The following is a 20,000-nucleotide window of genomic DNA, read 5'->3' as shown; positions in this document are numbered from 1 at the left end:
AGTGTCTCTCGAATCGAGTCAGCACTCGTTTACGGCCACACCACCCTGAGCACGCCCGCTCTCGTCTGATCTCGGAAGCCAAGCAGGGTCGGGCCTGGTTAGTACTTGGATGGGAGACCGCCTGGGAATACCTGGTGCTGTAAGAATTAAATTAATTAATTATTTATGTCATTTTTCCCATGAATGCGTCCTTTCTGTAAGCGTTCTCCCATGGCATGGCGTTGCCACATTAGTTTTGAAGTGTCTCTCGAATCAAGTCAGCACTCGCTTACGGCCACGCCACCCTGAGCACGCCCGCTCTCGTCTGATCTCGTAAGCCAAGCAGGGTCGGGCCTGGATAGTACTTGGATGGGAGACCGCCTGGGAATACCAGGTGCTCTAAGCATTTAATTAATTAATTATTTTTTTATGTCATTTTTTCCCATGAATGCGTCCTTTCTGTAAGCGTTCTCCCATGGCATGGCGTTGCCACATTAGTTTTGAAGTGTCTCTCGAATCGAGTCAGCACTTGTTTACGGCCACACCACCCTGAGCACGCCCGCTCTCGTCTGATCTCGGAAGCCAAGCAGGGTCGGGCCTGGTTAGTACTTGGATGGGAGACCGCCTGGGAATACCTGGTGCTGTAAGAATTTAATTAATTAATTTTTTATGTCATTTTTCCCATGAATGCGTCCTTTCTGTAAGCGTTCTCCCATGGCATGCCGTTGCCACATTAGTTTTGAAGTGTCTCTCGAATCAAGTCCGCACTCGCTTACGGCCACACCACCCTGAGCACGCCCGCTCTCGTCTGATCTCGGAAGCCAAGCAGGGTCGGGCCTGGTTAGTACTTGGATGGGAGATTGCCTGGGAATACCAGGTGCTGTAAGCATTTAATTAATTAAATATTTATTTATGTCATTTTTTCCCATGAATGCGTTCTTTCTGTAAGCGTTCACTGATGTCATGGCGTTGCCACATAAGTCTTGAAGTGTCTGTCGATTCGAGTCGGCACTCGCTTACGGCCACACCACCCTGAGCACGCCCGCTCTCGTCTGATCTCGGAAGCCAAGCAGGGTCGGGCCTGGTTAGTACTTGGATGGGAGACCGCCTGGGAATACCAGGTGCTGTAAGCATTTAATTAATTAAATATTTATTTATGTCATATTTTCCCATGAATGCGTCCTTTCTGTAAGCGTTCTCCCATGGCATGGCGTTGCCACATTAGTTTTGAAGTGTCTCTCGAATCAAGTCTGCACTCGCTTACGGCCACACCACCCTGAGCACGCCCGCTCTCGTCTGATCTCGGAAGCCAAGCAGGGTCGGGCCTGGTTAGTACTTGGATGGGAGACCGCCTGGGAATACCAGGTGCTGTAAGCATTTAATTAATTAATAATTTTTTTTATGTCATTTTTTCCCATGAATGCGTCCTTTCTGTAACCATTTACCGATGTCATTGCGTTGCCACATTAGCCTTGAAGTGTCTCTCGAATCGAGTCAGCACTCGCTTACGGCCACACCTCCCTGAGCACGCCCGCTCTTGTCTGATCTCGGAAGCCAAGCAGGGTCGGGCCTGGTTAGTACTTGGATGGGAGACCGCCTGGGAATACCAGGTGCTGTAAGCATTTAATTAATTAATTATTTTTTCATGTCATTTTTTCCCATGAATGCGTCCTTTCTGTAACCATTTACCGATGTCATTGCGTTGCCACATTAGCCTTGAAGTGTCTCTAGAATCGAGTCAGCACTCGCTTACGGCCACACCACCCTGAGCACGCCCGCTCTCGTCTGATCTCGGAAGCCAAGCAGGGTCGGGCCTGGTTAGTACTTGGATGGGAGACCGCCTGGGAATACCAGGTGCTGTAAGCATTTAATTAATTAATTATTTTTTTATGTCATTTTTTCCCATGAATGCGATCTTTCTGTAAGCGTTCACTGATGTCATGGCGTTGCCACATAAGTCTTGAAGTGTCTATCGAATCGAGTCAGCACTCGCTTACGGCCACACCACCCTGAGCACGCCCGCTCTCGTCTGATCTCGGAAGCCAAGCAGGGTCGGGCCTGGTTAGTACTTGGATGGGAGACCGCCTGGGAATACCAGGTGCTGTAAGCATTTAATTAATTAATTATTTTTTTATGTCATTTTTTCCCATGAATGCGATCTTTCTGTAAGCGTTCACTGATGTCATGGCGTTGCCACATAAGTCTTGAAGTGTCTATCGAAGCGAGTCAGCACTCGCTTACGGCCACACCACCCTGAGCACGCCCGCTCTCGTCTGATCTCGGAAGCCAAGCAGGGTCGGGCCTGGTTAGTACTTGGATGGGAGACCGCCTGGGAATACCAGGTGCTGTAAGCATTTAATTAATTAATTATTTTTTTTATGTCATTTTTTCCCATGAATGCGTCCTTTCTGTAACCATTTACCGATGTCATTGCGTTGCCACATTATCCTTGAAGTGTCTCTCGAATCGAGTCAGCACTCGCTTACGGCCACACCACCCTGAGCACGCCCGCTCTCGTCTGATCTCGGAAGCCAAGCAGGGTCGGGCCTGGTTAGTACTTGGATGGGAGACCGCCTGGGAATACCAGGTGCTGTAAGCATTTAATTAATTAATTATTTTTTTTATGTCATTTTTTCCCATGAATGCGTCCTTTCTGTAACCATTTACCGATGTCATTGCGTTGCCACATTAGCCTTGAAGTGTCTCTCGAATCGAGTCAGCACTCGTTTACGGCCACACCACCCTGAGCACGCCCGCTCTCGTCTGATCTCGGAAGCCAAGCAGGGTCGGGCCTGGTTAGTACTTGGATGGGAGACCGCCTGGGAATACCTGGTGCTGTAAGAATTAAATTAATTAATTATTTATGTCATTTTTCCCATGAATGCGTCCTTTCTGTAAGCGTTCTCCCATGGCATGGCGTTGCCACATTAGCCTTGAAGTGTCTCTCGAATCGAGTCAGCACTCGTTTACGGCCACACCACCCTGAGCACGCCCGCTCTCGTCTGATCTCGGAAGCCAAGCAGGGTCGGGCCTGGTTAGTACTTGGATGGGAGACCGCCTGGGAATACCTGGTGCTGTAAGAATTAAATTAATTAATTATTTATGTCATTTTTCCCATGAATGCGTCCTTTCTGTAAGCGTTCTCCCATGGCATGGCGTTGCCACATTAGTTTTGAAGTGTCTCTCGAATCAAGTCAGCACTCGCTTACGGCCACGCCACCCTGAGCACGCCCGCTCTCGTCTGATCTCGTAAGCCAAGCAGGGTCGGGCCTGGTTAGTACTTGGATGGGAGACCGCCTGGGAATACCAGGTGCTCTAAGCATTTAATTAATTAATTATTTTTTTATGTCATTTTTTCCCATGAATGCGTCCTTTCTGTAAGCGTTCTCCCATGGCATGGCGTTGCCACATTAGTTTTGAAGTGTCTCTCGAATCAAGTCTGCACTCGCTTACGGCCACACCACCCTGAGCACGCCCGCTCTTGTCTGATCTCGGAAGCCAAGCAGGGTCGGGCCTGGTTAGTACTTGGATGGGAGACCGCCTGGGAATACCAGGTGCTGTAAGCATTTAATTAATTAATTATTTTTTTATGTCATTTTTTCCCATGAATGCGATCTTTCTGTAAGTGTTCACCGATGTCATGGCGTTGCCACATAAGTCTTGAAGTGTCTATCGAAGCGAGTCAGCACTCGCTTACGGCCACACCACCCTGAGCACGCCCGCTCTCGTCTGATCTCGGAAGCCAAGCAGGGTCGGGCCTGGTTAGTACTTGGATGGGAGACCGCCTGGGAATACCAGGTGCTGTAAGCATTTAATTAATTAATTATTTTTTTATGTCATTTTTTCCCATGAATGCGATCTTTCTGTAAGTGTTCACCGATGTCATGGCGTTTCCACATAAGTCTTGAAGTGTCTATCGAAGCGAGTCAGCACTCGCTTACGGCCACACCACCCTGAGCACGCCCGTTCTCGTCTGATCTCGTAAGCCAAGCAGGGTCGGGCCTGGTTAGTACTTGGATGGGAGACCGCCTGGGAATACCAGGTGCTGTAAGCATTTAATTAATTAATTATTTTTTTATGTCATTTTTTCCCATGAATGCGATCTTTCTGTAAGTGTTCACCGATGTCATGGCGTTGCCACATAAGTCTTGAAGTGTCTATCGAAGCGAGTCAGCACTCGCTTACGGCCACACCACCCTGAGCACGCCCGCTCTCGTCTGATCTCGGAAGCCAAGCAGGGTCAGGCCTGGTTAGTACTTGGATGGGAGACCGCCTGGGAATACCAGGTGCTGTAAGCATTTAATTAATTAAATATTTATTTATGTCATATTTTCCCATGAATGCGTCCTTTCTGTAACCATTTACCGATGTCATTGCGTTGCCACATTAGCCTTGAAGTGTCTCTCGAATCGAGTCAGCACTCGCTTACGGCCACACCACCCTGAGCACGCCCGCTCTCGTCTGATCTCGGAAGCCAAGCAGGGTCGGGCCTGGTTAGTACTTGGATGGGAGACCGCCTGGGAATACCAGGTGCTGTAAGCATTTAATTAATTAATTATTTTTTTTATGTCATTTTTTCCCATGAATGCGTCCTTTCTGTAACCATTTACCGATGTCATTGCGTTGCCACATTAGCCTTGAAGTGTCTCTCGAATCGAGTCAGCACTCGTTTACGGCCACACCACCCTGAGCACGCCCGCTCTCGTCTGATCTCGGAAGCCAAGCAGGGTCGGGCCTGGTTAGTACTTGGATGGGAGACCGCCTGGGAATACCTGGTGCTGTAAGAATTAAATTAATTAATTATTTATGTCATTTTTCCCATGAATGCGTCCTTTCTGTAAGCGTTCTCCCATGGCATGGCGTTGCCACATTAGTTTTGAAGTGTCTCTCGAATCAAGTCACCACTCGCTTACGGCCACGCCACCCTGAGCACGCCCGCTCTCGTCTGATCTCGTAAGCCAAGCAGGGTCGGGCCTGGTTAGTACTTGGATGGGAGACCGCCTGGGAATACCAGGTGCTCTAAGCATTTAATTAATTAATTTTTTTTTATGTCATTTTTTCCCATGAATGCGATCTTTCTGTAAGCGTTCACTGATGTCATGGCGTTGCCACATAAGTCTTGAAGTGTCTATCGAAGCGAGTTAGCACTCGCTTACGGCCACACCACCCTGAACACGCCCGCTCTCGTCTGATCTCGGAAGCCAAGCAGGGTCGGGCCTGGTTAGTACTTGGATGGGAGACCGCCTGGAAATACCAGGTGCTGTAAGCATTTAATTAATTAATTATTTTTTTTATGTCATTTTTTCCCATGAATGCGTCCTTTCTGTAACCATTTACCGATGTCATTGCGTTGCCACATTAGCCTTGAAGTGTCTCTCGAATCGAGTCAGCACTCGCTTACGGCCACACCACCCTGAGCACGCCCGTTCTCGTCTGATCTCGTAAGCCAAGCAGGGTCGGGCCTGGTTAGTACTTGGATGGGAGACCGCCTGGGAATACCAGGTGCTGTAAGCGTTTAATTAATTAATTATTTTTTTATGTCATTTTTTCCCATGAATGCGATCTTTCTGTAAGCGTTCACTGATGTCATGGCGTTGCCACATAAGTCTTGAAGTGTCTATCGAAGCGAGTCAGCACTCGCTTACGGCCACACCACCCTGAGCACGCCCGCTCTCGTCTGATGTCGGAAGCCAAGCAGGGTCGGGCCTGGTTAGTAATTGGATGGGAGACCGCCTGGGAATACCAGGTGCTGTAAGCATTTAATTAATTAAATATTTATTTATGTCATATTTTCCCATGAATGCGTCCTTTCTGTAACCATTTACCGATGTCATTGCGTTGCCACATTAGCCTTGAAGTGTCTCTCGAATCGAGTCAGCACTCCCTTACGGCCACACCACCCTGAGCACGCCCGCTCTCGTCTGATCTCGGAAGCCAAGCAGGGTCGGGCCTGGTTAGTACTTGGATGGGAGACCGCCTGGGAATACCAGGTGCTGTAAGCATTTAATTAATTAATTATTTTTTTTATGTCATTTTTTCCCATGAATGCGTCCTTTCTGTAACCATTTACCGATGTCATTGCGTTGCCACATTAGCCTTGAAGTGTCTCTCGAATCGAGTCAGCACTCGTTTACGGCCACACCACCCTGAGCACGCCCGCTCTCGTCTGATCTCGGAAGCCAAGCAGGGTCGGGCCTGGTTAGTACTTGGATGGGAGACCGCCTGGGAATACCTGGTGCTGTAAGAATTAAATTAATTAATTATTTATGTCATTTTTCCCATGAATGCGTCCTTTCTGTAAGCGTTCTCCCATGGCATGGCGTTGCCACATTAGTTTTGAAGTGTCTCTCGAATCAAGTCACCACTCGCTTACGGCCACGCTACCCTGAGCACGCCCGCTCTCGTCTGATCTCGTAAGCCAAGCAGGGTCGGGCCTGGTTAGTACTTGGATGGGAGACCGCCTGGGAATACCAGGTGCTCTAAGCATTTAATTAATAATTTTTTTTTTTTTATGTCATTTTTTCCCATGAATGCGATCTTTCTGTAAGCGTTCACTGATGTCATGGCGTTGCCACATAAGTCTTGAAGTGTCTATCGAAGCGAGTCAGCACTCGCTTACGGCCACACCACCCTGAGCACGCCCGCTCTCGTCTGATCTCGGAAGCCAAGCAGGGTCGGGCCTGGTTAGTACTTGGATGGGAGACCGCCTGGGAATACCAGGTGCTGTAAGCATTTAATTAATTAATTATTTTTTTATGTCATTTTTTCCCATGAATGCGTCCTTTCTGTAACCATTTACCGATGTCATTGCGTTGCCACATAAGCCTTGAAGTGTCTCTCGAATCGAGTCAGCACTCGCTTACGGCCACACCACCCTGAGCACGCCCGTTCTCGTCTGATCTCGTAAGCCAAGCAGGGTCGGGCCTGGTTAGTACTTGGATGGGAGACCGCCTGGGAATACCAGGTGCTGTAAGCATTTAATTAATTAATTATTTTTTTATGTCATTTTTTCCCATGAATGCGATCTTTCTGTAAGTGTTCACCGATGTCATGGCGTTGCCACATAAGTCTTGAAGTGTCTATCGAAGCGAGTCAGCACTCGCTTACGGCCACACCACCCTGAGCACGCCCGCTCTCGTCTGATCTCGGAAGCCAAGCAGGGTCGGGCCTGGTTAGTACTTGGATGGGAGACCGCCTGGGAATACCAGGTGCTGTAAGCATTTAATTAATTAAATATTTATTTATGTCATATTTTCCCATGAATGCGTCCTTTCTGTAACCATTTACCGATGTCATTGCGTTGCCACATTAGCCTTGAAGTGTCTCTCGAATCGAGTCAGCACTCGCTTACGGCCACACCACCCTGAGCACGCCCGCTCTCGTCTGATCTCGGAAGCCAAGCAGGGTCGGGCCTGGTTAGTACTTGGATGGGAGACCGCCTGGGAATACCAGGTGCTGTAAGCATTTAATTAATTAATTTTTTTTTTTTTTTTTATGTCATTTTTTCCCATGAATGCGTCCTTTCTGTAACCATTTACCGATGTCATTGCGTTGCCACATTAGCCTTGAAGTGTCTCTCGAATCGAGTCAGCACTCGTTTACGGCCACACCACCCTGAGCACGCCCGCTCTCGTCTGATCTCGGAAGCCAAGCAGGGTCGGGCCTGGTTAGTACTTGGATGGGAGACCGCCTGGGAATACCTGGTGCTGTAAGAATTAAATTAATTAATTATTTATGTCATTTTTCCCATGAATGCGTCCTTTCTGTAAGCGTTCTCCCATGGCATGGCGTTGCCACATTAGTTTTGAAGTGTCTCTCGAATCAAGTCAGCACTCGCTTACGGCCACGCCACCCTGAGCACGCCCGCTCTCGTCTGATCTCGTAAGCCAAGCAGGGTCGGGCCTGGTTAGTACTTGGATGGGAGACCGCCTGGGAATACCAGGTGCTCTAAGCATTTAATTAATTAATTATTTTTTTATGTCATTTTTTCCCATGAATGCGATCTTTCTGTAAGCGTTCACTGATGTCATGGCGTTGCCACATAAGTCTTGAAGTGTCTATCGAAGCGAGTCAGCACTCGCTTACGGCCACACCACCCTCAGCACGCCCGCTCTCGTCTGATCTCGGAAGCCAAGCAGGGTCAGGCCTGGTTAGTACTTGGATGAGAGACCGCCTGGGAATACCTGGTGCTGTAAGAATTTAATTAATTAATTTTTTATGTCATTTTTCCCATGAATGCGTCCTTTCTGTAAGCGTTCTCCCATGGCATGCCGTTGCCACATTAGTTTTGAAGTGTCTCTCGAATCAAGTCCGCACTCGCTTACGGCCACACCACCCTGAGCACGCCCGCTCTCGTCTGATCTCGGAAGCCAAGCAGGGTCGGGCCTGGTTAGTACTTGGATGGGAGATTGCCTGGGAATACCAGGTGCTGTAAGCATTTAATTAATTAAATATTTATTTATGTCATTTTTTCCCATGAATGCGTTCTTTCTGTAAGCGTTCACTGATGTCATGGCGTTGCCACATAAGTCTTGAAGTGTCTGTCGATTCGAGTCGGCACTCGCTTACGGCCACACCACCCTGAGCACGCCCGCTCTCGTCTGATCTCGGAAGCCAAGCAGGGTCGGGCCTGGTTAGTACTTGGATGGGAGACCGCCTGGGAATACCAGGTGCTGTAAGCATTTAATTAATTAAATATTTATTTATGTCATATTTTCCCATGAATGCGTCCTTTCTGTAAGCGTTCTCCCATGGCATGGCGTTGCCACATTAGTTTTGAAGTGTCTCTCGAATCAAGTCTGCACTCGCTTACGGCCACACCACCCTGAGCACGCCCGCTCTCGTCTGATCTCGGAAGCCAAGCAGGGTCGGGCCTGGTTAGTACTTGGATGGGAGACCGCCTGGGAATACCAGGTGCTGTAAGCATTTAATTAATTAATATTTTTTTTTATGTCATTTTTTCCCATGAATGCGTCCTTTCTGTAACCATTTACCGATGTCATTGCGTTGCCACATTAGCCTTGAAGTGTCTCTCGAATCGAGTCAGCACTCGCTTACGGCCACACCACCCTGAGCACGCCCGCTCTCGTCTGATCTCGGAAGCCAAGCAGGGTCGGGCCTGGTTAGTACTTGGATGGGAGACCGCCTGGGAATACCAGGTGCTGTAAGCATTTAATTAATTAATTATTTTTTTATGTCATTTTTTCCCATGAATGCGACCTTTCTGTAAGCGTTCACTGATGTCATGGCGTTGCCACATAAGTCTTGAAGTGTCTATCGAAGCGAGTCAGCACTCGCTTACGGCCACACCACCCTGAGCACGGCCGCTCTCGTCTGATCTCGGAAGCCAAGCAGGGTCGGGCCTGGTTAGTACTTGGATGGGAGACCGCCTGGGAATACCAGGTGCTGTAAGCATTTAATTAATTAATAATTTTTTTTATGTCATTTTTTCCCATGAATGCGTCCTTTCTGTAACCATTTACCGATGTCATTGCGTTGCCACATTAGCCTTGAAGTGTCTCTCGAATCGAGTCAGCACTCGCTTACGGCCACACCACCCTGAGCACGCCCGTTCTCGTCTGATCTCGTAAGCCAAGCAGGGTCGGGCCTGGTTAGTACTTGGATGGGAGACCGCCTGGGAATACCAGGTGCTGTAAGCATTTAATTAATTAATTATTTTTTTATGTCATTTTTTCCCATGAATGCGATCTTTCTGTAAGCGTTCACCGATGTCATGGCGTTGCCACATAAGTCTTGAAGTGTCTATCGAAGCGAGTCAGCACTCGCTTACGGCCACACCACCCTGAGCACGCCCGCTCTCGTCTGATCTCGGAAGCCAAGCAGGGTCGGGCCTGGTTAGTACTTGGATGGGAGACCGCCTGGGAATACCAGGTGCTGTAAGCATTTAATTAATTAAATATTTATTTATGTCATATTTTCCCATGAATGCGTCCTTTCTGTAACCATTTACCGATGTCATTGCGTTGCCACATTAGCCTTGAAGTGTCTCTCGAATCGAGTCAGCACTCGCTTACGGCCACACCACCCTGAGCACGCCCGCTCTCGTCTGATCTCGGAAGCCAAGCAGGGTCGGGCCTGGTTAGTACTTGGATGGGAGACCGCCTGGGAATACCAGGTGCTGTAAGCATTTAATTAATTAATTATTTTTTTTATGTCATTTTTTCCCATGAATGCGTTCTTTCTGTAACCATTTACCGATGTCATTGCGTTGCCACATTAGCCTTGAAGTGTCTCTCGAATCGAGTCAGCACTCGTTTACGGCCACACCACCCTGAGCACGCCCGCTCTCGTCTGATCTCGGAAGCCAAGCAGGGTCGGGCCTGGTTAGTACTTGGATGGGAGACCTCCTGGGAATACCTGGTGCTGTAAGAATTAAATTAATTAATTATTTATGTCATTTTTCCCATGAATGCGTCCTTTCTGTAAGCGTTCTCCCATGGCATGGCGTTGCCACATTAGTTTTGAAGTGTCTCTCGAATCAAGTCAGCACTCGTTTACGGCCACGCCACCCTGAGCACGCCCGCTCTCGTCTGATCTCGTAAGCCAAGCAGGGTCGGGCCTGGTTAGTACTTGGATGGGAGACCGCCTGGGAATACCAGGTGCTCTAAGCATTTAATTAATTAATTATTTTTTTATGTCATTTTTTCCCATGAATGCGATCTTTCTGTAAGCGTTCACTGATGTCATGGCGTTGCCACATAAGTCTTGAAGTGTCTATCGAAGCGAGTCAGCACTCGCTTACGGCCACACCACCCTGAGCATGCCCGCTCTCGTCTGATGTCGGAAGCCAAGCAGGGTCGGGCCTGGTTAGTACTTGGATGGGAGACCGCCTGGGAATACCAGGTGCTGTAAGCATTTAATTAATTAAATATTTATTTATGTCATATTTTCCCATGAATGCGTCCTTTCTGTAACCATTTACCGATGTCATTGCGTTGCCACATTAGCCTTGAAGTGTCTCTCGAATCGAGTCAGCACTCGTTTACGGCCACACCACCCTGAGCACGCCCGCTCTCGTCTGATCTCGGAAGCCAAGCAGGGTCGGGCCTGGTTAGTACTTGGATGGGAGACCGCCTGGGAATACCTGGTGCTGTAAGAATTAAATTAATTAATTATTTATGTCATTTTTCCCATGAATGCGTCCTTTCTGTAAGCGTTCTCCCATGGCATGGCGTTGCCACATTAGTTTTGAAGTGTCTCTCGAATCAAGTCAGCACTCGCTTACGGCCACGCCACCCTGAGCACGCCCGCTCTCGTCTGATCTCGTAAGCCAAGCAGGGTCGGGCCTGGTTAGTACTTGGATGGGAGACCGCCTGGGAATACCAGGTGCTCTAAGCATTTAATTAATTAATTATTTTTTTATGTCATTTTTTCCCATGAATGCGTCCTTTCTGTAACCATTTACCGATGTCATTGCGTTGCCACATTAGCCTTGAAGTGTCTCTCGAATCGAGTCAGCACTCGCTTACGGCCACACCACCCTGAGCACGCCCGCTCTCGTCTGATCTCGGAAGCCAAGCAGGGTCGGGCCTGGTTAGTACTTGGATGGGAGACCGCCTGGGAATACCAGGTGCTGTAAGCATTTAATTAATTAATAATTTTTTTTATGTCATTTTTTCCCATGAATGCGTCCTTTCTGTAACCATTTACCGATGTCATTGCGTTGCCACATTAGCCTTGAAGTGTCTCTCGAATCGAGTCAGCACTCGCTTACGGCCACACCACCCTGAGCACGCCCGCTCTCGTCTGATCTCGGAAGCCAAGCAGGGTCGGGCCTGGTTAGTACTTGGATGGGAGACCGCCTGGGAATACCAGGTGCTGTAAGTATTTAATTAATTAATTATTTTTTTATGTCATTTTTTCCCATGAATGCGACCTTTCTGTAAGCGTTCACTGATGTCATGGCGTTGCCACATAAGTCTTGAAGTGTCTATCGAAGCGAGTCAGCACTCGCTTACGGCCACACCACCCTGAGCACGCCCGCTCTCGTCTGATCTCGGAACCCAAGCAGGGTCGGGCCTGGTTAGTACTTGGATGGGAGACCGCCTGGGAATACCAGGTGCTGTAAGCATTTAATTAATTAATTATTTTTTTATGTCATTTTTTCCCATGAATGCGTCCTTTCTGTAACCATTTACCGATGTCATTGCGTTGCCACATTAGCCTTGAAGTGTCTCTCGAATCGAGTCAGCACTCGCTTACGGCCACACCACCCTGAGCACGCCCGTTCTCGTCTGATCTCGTAAGCCAAGCAGGGTCGGGCCTGGTTAGTACTTGGATGGGAGACCGCCTGGGAATACCAGGTGCTGTAAGCATTTAATTAATTAATTATTTTTTTATGTCATTTTTTCCCATGAATGCGATCTTTCTGTAAGCGTTCACCTATGTCATGGCGTTGCCACATAAGTCTTGAAGTGTCTATCGAAGCGAGTCAGCACTCGCTTACGGCCACACCACCCTGAGCACGCCCGCTCTCGTCTGATCTCGGAAGCCAAGCAGGGTCGGGCCTGGTTAGTACTTGGATGGGAGACCGCCTGGGAATACCAGGTGCTGTAAGCATTTAATTAATTAAATATTTATTTATGTCATATTTTCCCATGAATGCGTCCTTTCTGTAACCATTTACCGATGTCATTGCGTTGCCACATTAGCCTTGAAGTGTCTCTCGAATCGAGTCAGCACTCGCTTACGGCCACACCACCCTGAGCACGCCCGCTCTCGTCTGATCTCGGAAGCCAAGCAGGGTCGGGCCTGGTTAGTACTTGGATGGGAGACCGCCTGGGAATACCAGGTGCTGTAAGCATTTAATTAATTAATTATTTTTTTATGTCATTTTTTCCCATGAATGCGTCCTTTCTGTAACCATTTACCGATGTCATTGCGTTGCCACATTAGCCTTGAAGTGTCTCTCGAATCGAGTCAGCACTCGTTTACGGCCACACCACCCTGAGCACGCCCGCTCTCGTCTGATCTCGGAAGCCAAGCAGGGTCGGGCCTGGTTAGTACTTGGATGGGAGACCGCCTGGGAATACCTGGTGCTGTAAGAATTAAATTAATTAATTATTTATGTCATTTTTCCCATGAATGCGTCCTTTCTGTAAGCGTTCTCCCATGGCATGGCGTTGCCACATTAGTTTTGAAGTGTCTCTCGAATCAAGTCAGCACTCGCTTGCGGCCATGCCACCCTGAGCACGCCCGCTCTCGTCTGATCTCGTAAGCCAAGCAGGGTCGGGCCTGGTTAGTACTTGGATGGGAGACCGCCTGGGAATACCAGGTGCTCTAAGCATTTAATTAATTAATTATTTTTTTATGTCATTTTTTCCCATGAATGCGATCTTTCTGTAAGCGTTCACTGATGTCATGGCGTTGCCACATAAGTCTTGAAGTGTCTATCGAAGCGAGTCAGCACTCGCTTACGGCCACACCACCCTGAGCACGCCCGCTCTCGTCTGATCTCGGAAGCCAAGCAGGGTCGGGCCTGGTTAGTACTTGGATGGGAGACCGCCTGGGAATACCAGGTGCTGTAAGCATTTAATTAATTAATTATTTTTTTTATGTCATTTTTTCCCATGAATGCGTCATTTCTGTAACCATTTACCGATGTCATTGCGTTGCCACATTAGCCTTGAAGTGTCTCTCGAATCGAGTCAGCACTCGTTTACGGCCACACCACCCTGAGCACGCCCGCTCTCGTCTGATCTCGGAAGCCAAGCAGGGTCGGGCCTGGTTAGTACTTGGATGGGAGACCGCCTGGGAATACCTGGTGCTGTAAGAATTTAATTAATTAATTTTTTATGTCATTTTTCCCATGAATGCGTCCTTTCTGTAAGCGTTCTCCCATGGCATGCCGTTGCCACATTAGTTTTGAAGTGTCTCTCGAATCAAGTCCGCACTCGCTTACGGCCACACCACCCTGAGCACGCCCGCTCTCGTCTGATCTCGGAAGCCAAGCAGGGTCGGGCCTGGTTAGTACTTGGATGGGAGATTGCCTGGGAATACCAGGTGCTGTAAGCATTTAATTAATTAAATATTTATTTATGTCATTTTTTCCCATGAATGCGTTCTTTCTGTAAGCGTTCACTGATGTCATGGCGTTGCCACATAAGTCTTGAAGTGTCTCTCGATTCGAGTCGGCACTCGCTTACGGCCACACCACCCTGAGCACGCCCGCTCTCGTCTGATCTCGGAAGCCAAGCAGGGTCGGGCCTGGTTAGTACTTGGATGGGAGACCGCCTGGGAATACCAGGTGCTGTAAGCATTTAATTAATAATTAATTTTTTTATGTCATTTTTTCCCATGAATGCGTCCTTTCTGTAACCATTTACCGATGTCATTGCGTTGCCACATTAGCCTTTAAGTGTCTCTCGAATCGAGTCAGCACTCGCTTACGGCCACACCACCCTGAGCACGCCCGCTCTCGTCTGATCTCGGAAGCCAAGCAGGGTCGGGCCTGGTTAGTACTTGGATGGGAGACCGCCTGGGAATACCAGGTGCTGTAAGCATTTAATTAATTAAATATTTATTTATGTCATTTTTTCCCATGAATGCGACCTTTCTGTAAGCGTTCACTGATGTCATGGCGTTGCCACATAAGTCTTGAAGTGTCTATCGAAGCGAGTCAGCACTCGCTTACGGCCACACCACCCTGAGCATGCCCGCTCTCGTCTGATCTCGGAAGCCAAGCAGGGTCGGGCCTGGTTAGTACTTGGATGGGAGACCGCCTGGGAATACCAGGTGCTGTAAGCATTTAATTAATTAATTATTTTTTTTATGTCATTTTTTCCCATGAATGCGTCCTTTCTGTAACCATTTACCGATGTCATTGCGTTGCCACATTAGCCTTGAAGTGTCTCTTGAATCGAGTCAGCACTCGCTTACGGCCACACCACCCTGAGCACGCCCGTTCTCGTCTGATCTCGTAAGCCAAGCAGGGTCGGGCCTGGTTAGTACTTGGATGGGAGACCGCCTGGGAATACCAGGTGCTGTAAGCATTTAATTAATTAATTATTTTTTTATGTCATTTTTTCCCATGAATGCGATCTTTCTGTAAGTGTTCACCGATGTCATGGCGTTGCCACATAAGTCTTGAAGTGTCTATCGAAGCGAGTCAGCACTCGCTTACGGCCACACCACCCTGAGCACGCCCGCTCTCGTCTGATCTCGGAAGCCAAGCAGGGTCGGGCCTGGTTAGTACTTGGATGGGAGACCGCCTGGGAATACCAGGTGCTGTAAGCATTTAATTAATTAAATATTTATTTATGTCATATTTTCCCATGAATGCGTCCTTTCTGTAACCATTTACCGATGTCATTGCGTTGCCACATTAGCCTTGAAGTGTCTCTCGAATCGAGTCAGCACTCGCTTACGGCCACACCACCCTGAGCACGCCCGCTCTCGTCTGATCTCGGAAGCCAAGCAGGGTCGGGCCTGGTTAGTACTTGGATGGGAGACCGCCTGGGAATACCAGGTGCTGTAAGCATTTAATTAATTAATTATTTTTTTTTTTTATGTCATTTTTTCCCATGAATGCGTCCTTTCTGTAACCATTTACCGATGTCATTGCGTTGCCACATTAGCCTTGAAGTGTCTCTCGAATCGAGTCAGCACTCGTTTACGGCCACACCACCCTGAGCACGCCCGCTCTCGTCTGATCTCGGAAGCCAAGCAGGGTCGGGCCTGGTTAGTACTTGGATGGGAGACCGCCTGGGAATACCTGGTGCTGTAAGAATTAAATTAATTAATTATTTATGTCATTTTTCCCATGAATGCGTCCTTTCTGTAAGCGTTCTCCCATGGCATGGCGTTGCCACATTAGTTTTGAAGTGTCTCTCGAATCAAGTCAGCACTCGCTTACGGCCACGCCACCCTGAGCACGCCCGCTCTCGTCTGATCTCGTAAGCCAAGCAGGGTCGGGCCTGGTTAGTACTTGGATGGGAGACCGCCTGGGAATACCAGGTGCTCTAAGCATTTAATTAATTAATTATTTTTTTATGTCATTTTTTCCCATGAATGCGATCTTTCTGTAAGCGTTCACTGATGTCATGGCGTTGCCACATAAGTCTTGAAGTGTCTATCGAAGCGAGTCAGCACTCGCTTACGGCCACACCACCCTGAGCACGCCCGCTCTCGTCTGATCTCGGAAGCCAAGCAGGGTCGGGCCTGGTTAGTACTTGGATGGGAGACCGCCTGGGAATACCAGGTGCTGTAAGCATTTAATTAATTAATTATTTTTTATGTCATTTTTTCCCATGAATGCGACCTTTCTGTAAGCGTTCACTGATGTCATGGCGTTGCCACATAAGTCTTGAAGTGTCTATCGAAGCGAGTCAGCACTCGCTTACGGCCACACCACCCTGAGCACGCCCGCTCTCGTCTGATCTCGGAAGCCAAGCAGGGTCGGGCCTGGTTAGTACTTGGATGGGAGACCGCCTGGGAATACCAGGTGCTGTAAGCATTTAATTAATTAATTATTTTTTTTATGTCATTTTTTCCCATGAATGCGTCCTTTCTGTAACCATTTACCGATGTCATTGCGTTGCCACATTAGCCTTGAAGTGTCTCTCGAATGGAGTCAGCACTCGCTTACGGCCACACCACCCTGAGCACGCCCGTTCTCGTCTGATCTCGTAAGCCAAGCAGGGTCGGGCCTGGTTAGTACTTGGATGGGAGACCGCCTGGGAATACCAGGTGCTGTAAGCATTTAATTAATTAATTATTTTTTTATGTCATTTTTTCCCATGAATGCGATCTTTCTGTAAGCGTTCACCGATGTCATGGCGTTGCCACATAAGTCTTGAAGTGTCTATCGAAGCGAGTCAGCACTCGCTTACGGCCACACCACCCTGAGCACGCCCGCTCTCGTCTGATCTCGGAAGCCAAGCAGGGTCGGGCCTGGTTAGTACTTGGATGGGAGACCGCCTGGGAATACCAGGCGCTGTAAGCATTTAATTAATTAATAATTTTTTTTATGTCATTTTTTCCCATGAATGCGTCCTTTCTGTAACCATTTACCGATGTCATTGCGTTGCCACATTAGCCTTGAAGTGTCTCTCGAATCGAGTCAGCACTCGCTTACGGCCACACCACCCTGAGCACGCCCGCTCTCGTCTGATCTCGGAAGCCAAGCAGGGTCGGGCCTGGTTAGTACTTGGATGGGAGACCGCCTGGGAATACCAGGTGCTGTAAGCATTTAATTAATTAATTATTTTTTTATGTCATTTTTTCCCATGAATGCGACCTTTCTGTAAGCGTTCACTGATGTCATGGCGTTGCCACATAAGTCTTGAAGTGTCTATCGAAGCGAGTCAGCACTCGCTTACGGCCACACCACCCTGAGCACGCCCGCTCTCGTCTGATCTCGGAAGCCAAGCAGGGTCGGGCCTGGTTAGTACTTGGATGGGAGACCGCCTGGGAATACCAGGTGCTGTAAGCATTTAATTAATTAATTATTTTTTTTATGTCATTTTTTCCCATGAATGCGTCCTTTCTGTAACCATTTACCGATGTCATTGCGTTGCCACATTAGCCTTGAAGTGTCTCTCGAATCGAGTCAGCACTCGCTTACGGCCACACCACCCTGAGCACGCCCGTTCTCGTCTGATCTCGTAAGCCAAGCAGGGTCGGGCCTGGTTAGTACTTGGATGGGAGACCGCCTGGGAATACCAGGTGCTGTAAGCATTTAATTAATTAATTATTTTTTTATGTCATTTTTTCCCATGAATGCGATCTTTCTGTAAGTGTTCACCGATGTCATGGCGTTGCCACATAAGTCTTGAAGTGTCTATCGAAGCGAGTCAGCACTCGCTTACGGCCACACCACCCTGAGCACGCCCGCTCTCGTCTGATCTCGGAAGCCAAGCAGGGGCGGGCCTGGTTAGTACTTGGATGGGAGACCGCCTGGGAATACCAGGTGCTGTTAGCATTTAATTAATTAAATATTTATTTATGTCATATTTTCCCATGAATGCGTCCTTTCTGTAACCATTTACCGATGTCATTGCGTTGCCACATTAGCCTTGAAGTGTCTCTCGAATCGAGTCAGCACTCGCTTACGGCCACACCACCCTGAGCACGCCCGCTCTCGTCTGATCTCGGAAGCCAAGCAGGGTCGGGCCTGGTTAGTACTTGGATGGGAGACCGCCTGGGAATACCAGGTGCTGTAAGCATTTAATTAATTAATTATTTTTTTTTTTTATGTCATTTTTTCCCATGAATGCGTCCTTTCTGTAACCATTTACCGATGTCATTGCGTTGCCACATTAGCCTTGAAGTGTCTCTCGAATCGAGTCAGCACTCGCTTACGGCCACACCACCCTGAGCACGCCCGCTCTCGTCTGATCTCGGAAGCCAAGCAGGGTCGGGCCTGGTTAGTACTTGGATGGGAGACCGCCTGGGAATACCAGGTGCTGTAAGCATTTAATTAATTAATTATTTTTTTTATGTCATTTTTTCCCATGAATGCGTTCTTTCTGTAACCATTTACCGATGTCATTGCGTTGCCACATTAGCCTTGAAGTGTCTCTCGAATCGAGTCAGCACTCGCTTACGGCCACACCACCCTGAGCACGCCCGCTCTCGTCTGATCTCGGAAGCCAAGCAGGGTCGGGCCTGGTTAGTACTTGGATGGGAGATTGCCTGGGAATACCAGGTGCTGTAAGCATTTAATTAATTAAATATTTATTTATGTCATTTTTTCCCATGAATGCGATCTTTCTGTAAGCGTTCACCGATGTCATGGCGTTGCCACATAAGTCTTGAAGTGTCTATCGAAGCGAGTCAGCACTCGCTTACGGCCACACCACCCTGAGCACGCCCGCTCTCGTCTGATCTCGGAAGCCAAGCAGGGTCGGGCCTGGTTAGTACTTGGATGGGAGACCGCCTGGGAATACCAGGTGCTGTAAGCATTTAATTAATTAAATATTTATTTATGTCATATTTTCCCATGAATGCGTCCTTTCTGTAACCATTTACCGATGTCATTGCGTTGCCACATTAGCCTTGAAGTGTCTCTCGAATCGAGTCAGCACTCGCTTACGGCCACACCACCCTGAGCACGCCCGCTCTCGTCTGATCTCGGAAGCCAAGCAGGGTCGGGCCTGGTTAGTACTTGGATGGGAGACCGCCTGGGAATACCAGGTGCTGTAAGCATTTAATTAATTAATTATTTTTTTTATGTCATTTTTTCCCATGAATGCGTCCTTTCTGTAACCATTTACCGATGTCATTGCGTTGCCACATTAGCCTTGAAGTGTCTCTCGAATCGAGTCAGCACTCGTTTACGGCCACACCACCCTGAGCACGCCCGCTCTCGTCTGATCTCGGAAGCCAAGCAGGGTCGGGCCTGGTTAGTACTTGGATGGGAGACCGCCTGGGAATACCTGGTGCTGTAAGAATTAAATTAATTAATTATTTATGTCATTTTTCCCATGAATGCGTCCTTTCTGTAAGCGTTCTCCCATGGCATGGCGTTGCCACATTAGTTTTGAAGTGTCTCTCGAATCAAGTCAACACTCGCTTGCGGCCACACCACCCTGAGCACGCCCGCTCTCGTCTGATCTCGGAAGCCAAGCAGGGTCGGGCCTGGTTAGTACTTGGATGGGAGATTGCCTGGGAATACCAGGTGCTGTAAGCATTTAATTAATTAAATATTTATTTATGTCATTTTTTCCCATGAATGCGTTCTTTCTGTAAGCGTTCACTGATGTCATGGCGTTGCCACATAAGTCTTGAAGTGTCTGTCGATTCGAGTCGGCACTCGCTTACGGCCACACCACCCTGAGCACGCCCGCTCTCGTCTGATCTCGGAAGCCAAGCAGGGTCGGGCCTGGTTAGTACCTGGATGGGAGACCGCCTGGGAATACCAGGTGCTGTAAGCATTTAATTAATTAAATATTTATTTATGTCATATTTTCCCATGAATGCGTCCTTTCTGTAAGCGTTCTCCCATGGCATGGCGTTGCCACATTAGTTTTGAAGTGTCTCTCGAATCAAGTCTGCACTCG

At 48.3% G+C, this 20,000-nt stretch overlaps 66 non-coding genes and 17 pseudogenes across 66 annotated transcripts in view; all 83 read left to right on the top strand.

Annotated features, from left to right (window-relative positions):
* Positions 1-27: 27 nt before the first annotated feature.
* On the top strand, positions 28-146 carry LOC135724810 (5S ribosomal RNA). The gene has a single exon (XR_010524467.1). It is a non-coding gene; the product is annotated as a 5S ribosomal RNA (ribosomal RNA).
* A 120-nt stretch (positions 147-266) lies between these two features.
* On the top strand, positions 267-385 carry LOC135726740 (5S ribosomal RNA; annotated as a pseudogene).
* Positions 386-510: 125 nt separating this feature from the next.
* LOC135724809 (5S ribosomal RNA) lies at positions 511-629 on the top strand. The gene has a single exon (XR_010524466.1). It is a non-coding gene; the product is annotated as a 5S ribosomal RNA (ribosomal RNA).
* Positions 630-749: 120 nt separating this feature from the next.
* LOC135725396 (5S ribosomal RNA) lies at positions 750-868 on the top strand (annotated as a pseudogene).
* Positions 869-993: 125 nt separating this feature from the next.
* On the top strand, positions 994-1,112 carry LOC135722530 (5S ribosomal RNA). The gene has a single exon (XR_010522262.1). It is a non-coding gene; the product is annotated as a 5S ribosomal RNA (ribosomal RNA).
* Positions 1,113-1,237: 125 nt separating this feature from the next.
* Positions 1,238-1,356, top strand: LOC135722528 (5S ribosomal RNA). The gene has a single exon (XR_010522260.1). It is a non-coding gene; the product is annotated as a 5S ribosomal RNA (ribosomal RNA).
* A 126-nt stretch (positions 1,357-1,482) lies between these two features.
* On the top strand, positions 1,483-1,601 carry LOC135724478 (5S ribosomal RNA). The gene has a single exon (XR_010524142.1). It is a non-coding gene; the product is annotated as a 5S ribosomal RNA (ribosomal RNA).
* Positions 1,602-1,726: 125 nt separating this feature from the next.
* Positions 1,727-1,845, top strand: LOC135722527 (5S ribosomal RNA). Its single transcript, XR_010522259.1, has one exon. It is a non-coding gene; the product is annotated as a 5S ribosomal RNA (ribosomal RNA).
* Positions 1,846-1,970: 125 nt separating this feature from the next.
* Positions 1,971-2,089, top strand: LOC135722526 (5S ribosomal RNA). The gene has a single exon (XR_010522258.1). It is a non-coding gene; the product is annotated as a 5S ribosomal RNA (ribosomal RNA).
* A 125-nt stretch (positions 2,090-2,214) lies between these two features.
* LOC135722525 (5S ribosomal RNA) lies at positions 2,215-2,333 on the top strand. Its single transcript, XR_010522257.1, has one exon. It is a non-coding gene; the product is annotated as a 5S ribosomal RNA (ribosomal RNA).
* Positions 2,334-2,459: 126 nt separating this feature from the next.
* On the top strand, positions 2,460-2,578 carry LOC135722524 (5S ribosomal RNA). Its single transcript, XR_010522256.1, has one exon. It is a non-coding gene; the product is annotated as a 5S ribosomal RNA (ribosomal RNA).
* A 126-nt stretch (positions 2,579-2,704) lies between these two features.
* On the top strand, positions 2,705-2,823 carry LOC135724808 (5S ribosomal RNA). Its single transcript, XR_010524465.1, has one exon. It is a non-coding gene; the product is annotated as a 5S ribosomal RNA (ribosomal RNA).
* A 120-nt stretch (positions 2,824-2,943) lies between these two features.
* Positions 2,944-3,062, top strand: LOC135724807 (5S ribosomal RNA). Its single transcript, XR_010524464.1, has one exon. It is a non-coding gene; the product is annotated as a 5S ribosomal RNA (ribosomal RNA).
* A 120-nt stretch (positions 3,063-3,182) lies between these two features.
* LOC135726591 (5S ribosomal RNA) lies at positions 3,183-3,301 on the top strand (annotated as a pseudogene).
* A 125-nt stretch (positions 3,302-3,426) lies between these two features.
* On the top strand, positions 3,427-3,545 carry LOC135724258 (5S ribosomal RNA). The gene has a single exon (XR_010523927.1). It is a non-coding gene; the product is annotated as a 5S ribosomal RNA (ribosomal RNA).
* Positions 3,546-3,670: 125 nt separating this feature from the next.
* Positions 3,671-3,789, top strand: LOC135722522 (5S ribosomal RNA). Its single transcript, XR_010522255.1, has one exon. It is a non-coding gene; the product is annotated as a 5S ribosomal RNA (ribosomal RNA).
* A 125-nt stretch (positions 3,790-3,914) lies between these two features.
* Positions 3,915-4,033, top strand: LOC135724092 (5S ribosomal RNA). Its single transcript, XR_010523765.1, has one exon. It is a non-coding gene; the product is annotated as a 5S ribosomal RNA (ribosomal RNA).
* A 125-nt stretch (positions 4,034-4,158) lies between these two features.
* LOC135724344 (5S ribosomal RNA) lies at positions 4,159-4,277 on the top strand. Its single transcript, XR_010524013.1, has one exon. It is a non-coding gene; the product is annotated as a 5S ribosomal RNA (ribosomal RNA).
* Positions 4,278-4,402: 125 nt separating this feature from the next.
* On the top strand, positions 4,403-4,521 carry LOC135722521 (5S ribosomal RNA). Its single transcript, XR_010522254.1, has one exon. It is a non-coding gene; the product is annotated as a 5S ribosomal RNA (ribosomal RNA).
* Positions 4,522-4,647: 126 nt separating this feature from the next.
* Positions 4,648-4,766, top strand: LOC135724806 (5S ribosomal RNA). Its single transcript, XR_010524463.1, has one exon. It is a non-coding gene; the product is annotated as a 5S ribosomal RNA (ribosomal RNA).
* Positions 4,767-4,886: 120 nt separating this feature from the next.
* Positions 4,887-5,005, top strand: LOC135726590 (5S ribosomal RNA; annotated as a pseudogene).
* A 124-nt stretch (positions 5,006-5,129) lies between these two features.
* LOC135723575 (5S ribosomal RNA) lies at positions 5,130-5,248 on the top strand. The gene has a single exon (XR_010523273.1). It is a non-coding gene; the product is annotated as a 5S ribosomal RNA (ribosomal RNA).
* Positions 5,249-5,374: 126 nt separating this feature from the next.
* LOC135724420 (5S ribosomal RNA) lies at positions 5,375-5,493 on the top strand. Its single transcript, XR_010524086.1, has one exon. It is a non-coding gene; the product is annotated as a 5S ribosomal RNA (ribosomal RNA).
* Positions 5,494-5,618: 125 nt separating this feature from the next.
* Positions 5,619-5,737, top strand: LOC135726050 (5S ribosomal RNA; annotated as a pseudogene).
* A 125-nt stretch (positions 5,738-5,862) lies between these two features.
* Positions 5,863-5,981, top strand: LOC135723998 (5S ribosomal RNA). The gene has a single exon (XR_010523675.1). It is a non-coding gene; the product is annotated as a 5S ribosomal RNA (ribosomal RNA).
* A 126-nt stretch (positions 5,982-6,107) lies between these two features.
* Positions 6,108-6,226, top strand: LOC135724805 (5S ribosomal RNA). Its single transcript, XR_010524462.1, has one exon. It is a non-coding gene; the product is annotated as a 5S ribosomal RNA (ribosomal RNA).
* Positions 6,227-6,346: 120 nt separating this feature from the next.
* On the top strand, positions 6,347-6,465 carry LOC135726824 (5S ribosomal RNA; annotated as a pseudogene).
* A 127-nt stretch (positions 6,466-6,592) lies between these two features.
* On the top strand, positions 6,593-6,711 carry LOC135722520 (5S ribosomal RNA). The gene has a single exon (XR_010522253.1). It is a non-coding gene; the product is annotated as a 5S ribosomal RNA (ribosomal RNA).
* A 125-nt stretch (positions 6,712-6,836) lies between these two features.
* On the top strand, positions 6,837-6,955 carry LOC135724091 (5S ribosomal RNA). The gene has a single exon (XR_010523764.1). It is a non-coding gene; the product is annotated as a 5S ribosomal RNA (ribosomal RNA).
* A 125-nt stretch (positions 6,956-7,080) lies between these two features.
* On the top strand, positions 7,081-7,199 carry LOC135722519 (5S ribosomal RNA). The gene has a single exon (XR_010522252.1). It is a non-coding gene; the product is annotated as a 5S ribosomal RNA (ribosomal RNA).
* Positions 7,200-7,324: 125 nt separating this feature from the next.
* Positions 7,325-7,443, top strand: LOC135722518 (5S ribosomal RNA). Its single transcript, XR_010522251.1, has one exon. It is a non-coding gene; the product is annotated as a 5S ribosomal RNA (ribosomal RNA).
* Positions 7,444-7,575: 132 nt separating this feature from the next.
* LOC135724804 (5S ribosomal RNA) lies at positions 7,576-7,694 on the top strand. The gene has a single exon (XR_010524461.1). It is a non-coding gene; the product is annotated as a 5S ribosomal RNA (ribosomal RNA).
* A 120-nt stretch (positions 7,695-7,814) lies between these two features.
* LOC135726589 (5S ribosomal RNA) lies at positions 7,815-7,933 on the top strand (annotated as a pseudogene).
* Positions 7,934-8,058: 125 nt separating this feature from the next.
* LOC135726850 (5S ribosomal RNA) lies at positions 8,059-8,177 on the top strand (annotated as a pseudogene).
* Positions 8,178-8,297: 120 nt separating this feature from the next.
* LOC135725394 (5S ribosomal RNA) lies at positions 8,298-8,416 on the top strand (annotated as a pseudogene).
* Positions 8,417-8,541: 125 nt separating this feature from the next.
* On the top strand, positions 8,542-8,660 carry LOC135722516 (5S ribosomal RNA). The gene has a single exon (XR_010522248.1). It is a non-coding gene; the product is annotated as a 5S ribosomal RNA (ribosomal RNA).
* Positions 8,661-8,785: 125 nt separating this feature from the next.
* Positions 8,786-8,904, top strand: LOC135722515 (5S ribosomal RNA). Its single transcript, XR_010522247.1, has one exon. It is a non-coding gene; the product is annotated as a 5S ribosomal RNA (ribosomal RNA).
* A 126-nt stretch (positions 8,905-9,030) lies between these two features.
* On the top strand, positions 9,031-9,149 carry LOC135722514 (5S ribosomal RNA). The gene has a single exon (XR_010522246.1). It is a non-coding gene; the product is annotated as a 5S ribosomal RNA (ribosomal RNA).
* A 125-nt stretch (positions 9,150-9,274) lies between these two features.
* On the top strand, positions 9,275-9,393 carry LOC135724362 (5S ribosomal RNA). Its single transcript, XR_010524030.1, has one exon. It is a non-coding gene; the product is annotated as a 5S ribosomal RNA (ribosomal RNA).
* Positions 9,394-9,519: 126 nt separating this feature from the next.
* On the top strand, positions 9,520-9,638 carry LOC135724090 (5S ribosomal RNA). Its single transcript, XR_010523763.1, has one exon. It is a non-coding gene; the product is annotated as a 5S ribosomal RNA (ribosomal RNA).
* Positions 9,639-9,763: 125 nt separating this feature from the next.
* Positions 9,764-9,882, top strand: LOC135722513 (5S ribosomal RNA). The gene has a single exon (XR_010522245.1). It is a non-coding gene; the product is annotated as a 5S ribosomal RNA (ribosomal RNA).
* Positions 9,883-10,007: 125 nt separating this feature from the next.
* LOC135722512 (5S ribosomal RNA) lies at positions 10,008-10,126 on the top strand. The gene has a single exon (XR_010522244.1). It is a non-coding gene; the product is annotated as a 5S ribosomal RNA (ribosomal RNA).
* A 126-nt stretch (positions 10,127-10,252) lies between these two features.
* On the top strand, positions 10,253-10,371 carry LOC135724369 (5S ribosomal RNA). The gene has a single exon (XR_010524036.1). It is a non-coding gene; the product is annotated as a 5S ribosomal RNA (ribosomal RNA).
* Positions 10,372-10,491: 120 nt separating this feature from the next.
* On the top strand, positions 10,492-10,610 carry LOC135726795 (5S ribosomal RNA; annotated as a pseudogene).
* Positions 10,611-10,735: 125 nt separating this feature from the next.
* Positions 10,736-10,854, top strand: LOC135725775 (5S ribosomal RNA; annotated as a pseudogene).
* A 125-nt stretch (positions 10,855-10,979) lies between these two features.
* On the top strand, positions 10,980-11,098 carry LOC135724803 (5S ribosomal RNA). Its single transcript, XR_010524460.1, has one exon. It is a non-coding gene; the product is annotated as a 5S ribosomal RNA (ribosomal RNA).
* A 120-nt stretch (positions 11,099-11,218) lies between these two features.
* LOC135726588 (5S ribosomal RNA) lies at positions 11,219-11,337 on the top strand (annotated as a pseudogene).
* A 125-nt stretch (positions 11,338-11,462) lies between these two features.
* LOC135722511 (5S ribosomal RNA) lies at positions 11,463-11,581 on the top strand. The gene has a single exon (XR_010522243.1). It is a non-coding gene; the product is annotated as a 5S ribosomal RNA (ribosomal RNA).
* Positions 11,582-11,707: 126 nt separating this feature from the next.
* LOC135723585 (5S ribosomal RNA) lies at positions 11,708-11,826 on the top strand. The gene has a single exon (XR_010523282.1). It is a non-coding gene; the product is annotated as a 5S ribosomal RNA (ribosomal RNA).
* A 125-nt stretch (positions 11,827-11,951) lies between these two features.
* Positions 11,952-12,070, top strand: LOC135725150 (5S ribosomal RNA). The gene has a single exon (XR_010524797.1). It is a non-coding gene; the product is annotated as a 5S ribosomal RNA (ribosomal RNA).
* A 125-nt stretch (positions 12,071-12,195) lies between these two features.
* LOC135724089 (5S ribosomal RNA) lies at positions 12,196-12,314 on the top strand. The gene has a single exon (XR_010523762.1). It is a non-coding gene; the product is annotated as a 5S ribosomal RNA (ribosomal RNA).
* A 125-nt stretch (positions 12,315-12,439) lies between these two features.
* LOC135722510 (5S ribosomal RNA) lies at positions 12,440-12,558 on the top strand. Its single transcript, XR_010522242.1, has one exon. It is a non-coding gene; the product is annotated as a 5S ribosomal RNA (ribosomal RNA).
* Positions 12,559-12,683: 125 nt separating this feature from the next.
* LOC135722509 (5S ribosomal RNA) lies at positions 12,684-12,802 on the top strand. Its single transcript, XR_010522241.1, has one exon. It is a non-coding gene; the product is annotated as a 5S ribosomal RNA (ribosomal RNA).
* Positions 12,803-12,927: 125 nt separating this feature from the next.
* Positions 12,928-13,046, top strand: LOC135724801 (5S ribosomal RNA). Its single transcript, XR_010524459.1, has one exon. It is a non-coding gene; the product is annotated as a 5S ribosomal RNA (ribosomal RNA).
* Positions 13,047-13,166: 120 nt separating this feature from the next.
* On the top strand, positions 13,167-13,285 carry LOC135726371 (5S ribosomal RNA; annotated as a pseudogene).
* Positions 13,286-13,410: 125 nt separating this feature from the next.
* On the top strand, positions 13,411-13,529 carry LOC135722508 (5S ribosomal RNA). The gene has a single exon (XR_010522240.1). It is a non-coding gene; the product is annotated as a 5S ribosomal RNA (ribosomal RNA).
* A 126-nt stretch (positions 13,530-13,655) lies between these two features.
* On the top strand, positions 13,656-13,774 carry LOC135724800 (5S ribosomal RNA). Its single transcript, XR_010524458.1, has one exon. It is a non-coding gene; the product is annotated as a 5S ribosomal RNA (ribosomal RNA).
* Positions 13,775-13,894: 120 nt separating this feature from the next.
* Positions 13,895-14,013, top strand: LOC135725393 (5S ribosomal RNA; annotated as a pseudogene).
* A 125-nt stretch (positions 14,014-14,138) lies between these two features.
* On the top strand, positions 14,139-14,257 carry LOC135722506 (5S ribosomal RNA). Its single transcript, XR_010522239.1, has one exon. It is a non-coding gene; the product is annotated as a 5S ribosomal RNA (ribosomal RNA).
* A 125-nt stretch (positions 14,258-14,382) lies between these two features.
* LOC135722504 (5S ribosomal RNA) lies at positions 14,383-14,501 on the top strand. Its single transcript, XR_010522237.1, has one exon. It is a non-coding gene; the product is annotated as a 5S ribosomal RNA (ribosomal RNA).
* Positions 14,502-14,626: 125 nt separating this feature from the next.
* On the top strand, positions 14,627-14,745 carry LOC135723612 (5S ribosomal RNA). Its single transcript, XR_010523307.1, has one exon. It is a non-coding gene; the product is annotated as a 5S ribosomal RNA (ribosomal RNA).
* A 126-nt stretch (positions 14,746-14,871) lies between these two features.
* On the top strand, positions 14,872-14,990 carry LOC135724088 (5S ribosomal RNA). Its single transcript, XR_010523761.1, has one exon. It is a non-coding gene; the product is annotated as a 5S ribosomal RNA (ribosomal RNA).
* Positions 14,991-15,115: 125 nt separating this feature from the next.
* On the top strand, positions 15,116-15,234 carry LOC135722503 (5S ribosomal RNA). Its single transcript, XR_010522236.1, has one exon. It is a non-coding gene; the product is annotated as a 5S ribosomal RNA (ribosomal RNA).
* A 125-nt stretch (positions 15,235-15,359) lies between these two features.
* On the top strand, positions 15,360-15,478 carry LOC135722502 (5S ribosomal RNA). Its single transcript, XR_010522235.1, has one exon. It is a non-coding gene; the product is annotated as a 5S ribosomal RNA (ribosomal RNA).
* Positions 15,479-15,608: 130 nt separating this feature from the next.
* Positions 15,609-15,727, top strand: LOC135724798 (5S ribosomal RNA). The gene has a single exon (XR_010524456.1). It is a non-coding gene; the product is annotated as a 5S ribosomal RNA (ribosomal RNA).
* Positions 15,728-15,847: 120 nt separating this feature from the next.
* Positions 15,848-15,966, top strand: LOC135726586 (5S ribosomal RNA; annotated as a pseudogene).
* A 125-nt stretch (positions 15,967-16,091) lies between these two features.
* LOC135722501 (5S ribosomal RNA) lies at positions 16,092-16,210 on the top strand. The gene has a single exon (XR_010522234.1). It is a non-coding gene; the product is annotated as a 5S ribosomal RNA (ribosomal RNA).
* Positions 16,211-16,334: 124 nt separating this feature from the next.
* On the top strand, positions 16,335-16,453 carry LOC135722500 (5S ribosomal RNA). Its single transcript, XR_010522233.1, has one exon. It is a non-coding gene; the product is annotated as a 5S ribosomal RNA (ribosomal RNA).
* Positions 16,454-16,579: 126 nt separating this feature from the next.
* Positions 16,580-16,698, top strand: LOC135724086 (5S ribosomal RNA). The gene has a single exon (XR_010523759.1). It is a non-coding gene; the product is annotated as a 5S ribosomal RNA (ribosomal RNA).
* A 125-nt stretch (positions 16,699-16,823) lies between these two features.
* LOC135723621 (5S ribosomal RNA) lies at positions 16,824-16,942 on the top strand. Its single transcript, XR_010523316.1, has one exon. It is a non-coding gene; the product is annotated as a 5S ribosomal RNA (ribosomal RNA).
* A 126-nt stretch (positions 16,943-17,068) lies between these two features.
* Positions 17,069-17,187, top strand: LOC135722499 (5S ribosomal RNA). The gene has a single exon (XR_010522232.1). It is a non-coding gene; the product is annotated as a 5S ribosomal RNA (ribosomal RNA).
* Positions 17,188-17,312: 125 nt separating this feature from the next.
* On the top strand, positions 17,313-17,431 carry LOC135722498 (5S ribosomal RNA). The gene has a single exon (XR_010522231.1). It is a non-coding gene; the product is annotated as a 5S ribosomal RNA (ribosomal RNA).
* Positions 17,432-17,557: 126 nt separating this feature from the next.
* LOC135724085 (5S ribosomal RNA) lies at positions 17,558-17,676 on the top strand. Its single transcript, XR_010523758.1, has one exon. It is a non-coding gene; the product is annotated as a 5S ribosomal RNA (ribosomal RNA).
* A 125-nt stretch (positions 17,677-17,801) lies between these two features.
* Positions 17,802-17,920, top strand: LOC135725168 (5S ribosomal RNA). Its single transcript, XR_010524814.1, has one exon. It is a non-coding gene; the product is annotated as a 5S ribosomal RNA (ribosomal RNA).
* A 125-nt stretch (positions 17,921-18,045) lies between these two features.
* On the top strand, positions 18,046-18,164 carry LOC135722497 (5S ribosomal RNA). The gene has a single exon (XR_010522230.1). It is a non-coding gene; the product is annotated as a 5S ribosomal RNA (ribosomal RNA).
* A 130-nt stretch (positions 18,165-18,294) lies between these two features.
* On the top strand, positions 18,295-18,413 carry LOC135722496 (5S ribosomal RNA). The gene has a single exon (XR_010522229.1). It is a non-coding gene; the product is annotated as a 5S ribosomal RNA (ribosomal RNA).
* Positions 18,414-18,539: 126 nt separating this feature from the next.
* Positions 18,540-18,658, top strand: LOC135736614 (5S ribosomal RNA; annotated as a pseudogene).
* A 125-nt stretch (positions 18,659-18,783) lies between these two features.
* LOC135737033 (5S ribosomal RNA) lies at positions 18,784-18,902 on the top strand. Its single transcript, XR_010528136.2, has one exon. It is a non-coding gene; the product is annotated as a 5S ribosomal RNA (ribosomal RNA).
* Positions 18,903-19,027: 125 nt separating this feature from the next.
* On the top strand, positions 19,028-19,146 carry LOC135737042 (5S ribosomal RNA). The gene has a single exon (XR_010528145.2). It is a non-coding gene; the product is annotated as a 5S ribosomal RNA (ribosomal RNA).
* Positions 19,147-19,272: 126 nt separating this feature from the next.
* Positions 19,273-19,391, top strand: LOC135736993 (5S ribosomal RNA). Its single transcript, XR_010528096.2, has one exon. It is a non-coding gene; the product is annotated as a 5S ribosomal RNA (ribosomal RNA).
* Positions 19,392-19,511: 120 nt separating this feature from the next.
* On the top strand, positions 19,512-19,630 carry LOC135736982 (5S ribosomal RNA; annotated as a pseudogene).
* A 125-nt stretch (positions 19,631-19,755) lies between these two features.
* On the top strand, positions 19,756-19,874 carry LOC135736986 (5S ribosomal RNA). The gene has a single exon (XR_010528089.2). It is a non-coding gene; the product is annotated as a 5S ribosomal RNA (ribosomal RNA).
* A 125-nt stretch (positions 19,875-19,999) lies between these two features.
* LOC135736971 (5S ribosomal RNA) overlaps position 20,000 on the top strand; it is a 119-nt gene continuing 118 nt past the window's right edge. Inside the window, exon 1 of the ribosomal RNA XR_010528074.2 lies at position 20,000. This exon is cut by the window's right edge and continues 118 nt beyond it. This is a non-coding gene — a ribosomal RNA (5S ribosomal RNA).

The sequence above is a fragment of the Paramisgurnus dabryanus genome, chromosome 9, assembly GCF_030506205.2.
Source record: "Paramisgurnus dabryanus chromosome 9, PD_genome_1.1, whole genome shotgun sequence".
Taxonomy (NCBI): Eukaryota; Metazoa; Chordata; class Actinopteri; order Cypriniformes; family Cobitidae; genus Paramisgurnus; species Paramisgurnus dabryanus.
This window is presented reverse-complemented; position numbering and strand designations above follow the sequence as displayed.